The sequence below is a fragment of the Pseudophryne corroboree genome, chromosome 12, assembly GCF_028390025.1.
Source record: "Pseudophryne corroboree isolate aPseCor3 chromosome 12, aPseCor3.hap2, whole genome shotgun sequence".
NCBI lineage: Eukaryota > Metazoa > Chordata > Amphibia > Anura > Myobatrachidae > Pseudophryne > Pseudophryne corroboree.
In genome coordinates, this window is record NC_086455.1 from 171,910,374 (window position 1) to 171,914,488 (window position 4,115).

A 4,115-nucleotide genomic window follows, 5' to 3' on the forward strand; every position below is an offset into this window, starting at 1 on the left:
ATGCCACTCAGACTTCCCAATTACTCCCATGTGCTCTTAGAGCCCAAGTTGACACAAAATACTCCCACGTGCCGTCCATGCGTCTGTCTAAAATGTGTTTTTCTGGAGAGGGTGAGCCTGGAGAAGTGTGAGCGTGTTATGCAGAGTGCGTTGGGCACCGTTCTCCGATGGGCCACACTGCGCAACCTCCCTGCATCGTGACATCGTGCCCTTATGCTGCTGCGTTGTCTCTACTTTTATAAGTCTGATCCGGGGGTGGGGGTGAAAGCTCCCCAACCCGCCTGCTGCCAGCCGCTGAGCTAATACATGGTGTAACATTTCTACCAACATGGAGAAAGTGATGTAATCTGTTACGCAGGGCTGTCATCTGAATGATGACATACTGATGATTTATAAATTAGGTTATAATCTTAATTTATGGAATTTACACCGCTTTACAGTTGCATTGCAAGATTGTGGTTGCTGGTAGCTACTCGGACATTTTCCAACACAGCGTTTCTCAGCCCTCCTATAACGCGGTGTCTGTCTGTGGAAGGAAGGGGTGTGGTATGTTAGGTAGATTACTTAGGTCGACCACTGTTGGTCGACAGGGACTCTAACTTGACATGTACTAGGTCGACATGAGGTTTTTTTTTTGTTTTTTTGGTGTCGTTTTCTCCGTACAGTGACTGGGAACCCCAATTAGTGCACTGTGTTCGCTCGCCATGCTTAGGGCAAGGTGCCTCGCCCGCTACCAGCACAGGTTACCGTTCCCAATAGTAGTCAACGTGTATCGTAAAGTATGAAAAAGTAAAAAAAATGGAAAAAAAAGTGAAAAACTCATGTCGACCTAGAACATGTTGACCTAGAGTCCCTGTTGATTTAGAAACCATGTTGACCTACTTACTCTTGACCAATAGTGGTCGATCTAGACAGTGTTGACCTAAAGACAGGATCCCGGAAGGAAGTGGGATATATACTAACCCAGCAACATAGAGTAACTCACCTGTGTATGGTTACAGGGGCTGACTAAGGGCGAGTTGAGAACCACTGGGTTTACACAACTATTTTGAGTTCACGTATTCTCCGATTGATGTTTCACCTTCAGCACTCCATGGCAGAAATTACAATAGGATATGTCTCTTCTTAGTTATGTAGAGACTGGTGCAGAAGTAAACGTGCCCCCAGGCTGTAGATAACACAGCACCTCCTCTTCCCCTTGGTCCTTCCTGTCTGAGTAGTTGGGTAGCAGTGGTTGTATCTTCTGTAGTGCAAGGGTTAGGTTTTGTCATCAGTCGCATACCCCTTTTCCACTTACGATCACGGGTCGCAGCCGGGAGCCTGACACGGGAGCTGCCCCCTGCTGCGACCCGTGCTCGTCCCCTTTCCCATCAGCAGTCACAACCCGGCATATGCCGGGTTGGTGACGCTTCTAGTGACGCGGCAGGGGCGGCGCAGGGAGATCACATGATCTCCCAGCGCCGCCCTTCCATACAGTGTAAACGGGAGCCGTGTCGCATCGACACGGCTCCCGTTTACACTAGAACCCTACCCGGATCATTCCCGTGTCCTACCCAGGTAAATAGCCGGGTAGGTTTCACGGGTCACTTGATCCGGGTTGACCCTTTTCCACTTGCCAAAAACACGGGTAAATGCGCGCCCCCGTGCATTTACCCGTGTTTTTTGAGCTAGTGGAAAAGGGGTAGCAGTGACACACACCTCTAGCCCTGCAAGCTGAGGACTGGTTGGTGACCCAAAGCTGGAGTGTAGTATGGCTGATCGGCGGTCTCCTGATCGCCGGTCAGCTTACCGACGCCTGGATCCCGGCGGGGAGGGGCGAGTGCAGCAAGCCCCTTGCGGGCTCGCCACGCTGCTGGCTCGGTGGCGACCTACGGTCGCCACGGGTTCTATTCCCACTTTATGGGTGTCGTGGACACCCACGAGTGGAAACAGTCCCTGTTGGTCGGCATGCCGACCATCGGGATAGTGGGGGTCGGGATGCTGGAGGAGGTCATGTGACCGTCGGTCACATGAATACCACCCCCAAAGCTGTATGTGAACATTTTAGCAAAAACACTGCAAAAGTTCCAAAAGCCAGAGAGCCGTGCAGGGCTTCAGTCCTATTGCTGCGGGCCGGGAAGGATTGGTATCTGGATGTAAGATGAAGCCTGATCCCAAACACCTGAAAAACACCTGTTCGAAGTAAGTCCAAAAGTTGGGTGTTTTTCCATATCCTCTGTTTCCAGAAACATCAGTTAGTAGGGAATACATATGATATCCCGGCAGCAAGCCCCCTTACGGGCTCTCTGCATTCGCTTCCCTCCCCACAGACTATATTCCCGCTGTTGGTTGTGTAGATCCACCAACAAAGTGGGAATAACCCGTGTTTGTCAGGATTCTGACTGGCGGCATTTCACCGGGTGTCGGGATTGCGGTAACTGTCTCCTGAACGCCGGGACATTAACTGCATGCCGTTAGTAATGGTGTTTATTCAGGGCCCTTGCAGAACCTACTGGGAAAAGGGAAATAGCTTCTCACAATATAGTTGAAAAGTTCCAATATAATGTTAAAGGATTAGAACTGTCATAAAACGGCTACTTACCCCGCCCGGCGCTGCCGATTCACGTGTTTGTGCAGGTCAGCTGGCCAGTCAAATAAGGATTCACGTGTATCTGTGGTCTGGCGCAGAAAGGACGCCACCATCGTGCCTAGGGTCAGCTTAGCCATACGCGCACCTGATTCCCACAATCTACTGTTGATTTAAACTGCTCCGGGCAACATATACTTTGCCAGTACAAAAGTCTCCTAGCAATCCTGGTCCCCTGTGACAGAAGCTGTTCCCCGTTTCTGAGCTCCAGCCTCTGATCCAGTTACCTGCATTGTCTCCTGAGCTCTAGCCTCTGATCCAGTTACCTGCATTGTCTCCAGCCTCTGATCCAGTTACCTGCATTGTCTCCTGCGCTCTAGCCTCTGATCCTGTTACCTGCATTGTCTCCAGCCTCTGATCCAGTTACCTGCATTGTCTCCAGCCTCTGATCCAGTTACCTGCATTGTCTCCTGAGCTCTAGCCTCTGATCCAGTTACCTGCATTGTCTCCTGAGCTCCAGCCTCTGATCCAGTTACCTGCATTGTCTCCTGAGCTCCAGCCTCTGATCCAGTTACCTGCATTGTCTCCAGCCTCTGATCCAGTTACCTGCATTGTCTCCAGCCTCTGATCCAGTTACCTGCATTGTCTCCTGCGCTCTAGCCTCTGATCCAGTTACCTGCATTGTCTCCAGCCTCTGATCCAGTTACCTGCATTGTCTCCAGCCTCTGATCCAGTTACCTGCATTGTCTCCTGCGCTCTAGCCTCTGATCCAGTTACCTGCATTGTCTCCAGCCTCTGATCCAGTTACCTGCATTGTCTCCTGCGCTCTAGCCTCTGATCCAGTTACCTGCATTGTCTCCAGCCTCTGATCCAGTTACCTGCATTGTCTCCAGCCTCTGATCCAGTTACCTGCATTGTCTCCAGCCTCTGATCCAGTTACCTGCATTGTCTCCTGAGCTCCAGCCTCTGATCCAGTTACCTGCATTGTCTCCTGCGCTCTAGCCTCTGATCCAGTTACCTGCATTGTCTCCAGCCTCTGATCCAGTTACCTGCATTGTCTCCAGCCTCTGATCCAGTTACCTGCATTGTCTCCTGCGCTCTAGCCTCTGATCCAGTTACCTGCATTGTCTCCAGCCTCTGATCCAGTTACCTGCATTGTCTCCTGCGCTCTAGCCTCTGATCCAGTTACCTGCATTGTCTCCAGCCTCTGATCCAGTTACCTGCATTGTCTCCAGCCTCTGATCCAGTTACCTGCATTGTCTCCTGCGCTCTAGCCTCTGATCCAGTAACCTGCATTGTCTCCAGCCTCTGATCCAGTTACCTGCATTGTCTCCTGCGCTCTAGCCTCTGATCCAGTTACCTGCATTGTCTCCAGAGCTACAGCCTCTGATCCAGTTACCTGCATTGTCTCCAGACCTCCAGCCTCTGATCCAGTTACCGGCATTGTCTCCAGAGCTCCAGCCTCTGATCCAGTTACCGGCATTGTCTCCAGAGCTCCAGCCTCTGATCCAGTTACCTGCATTGTCTCCAGAGCTCCAGCCTCTGATCC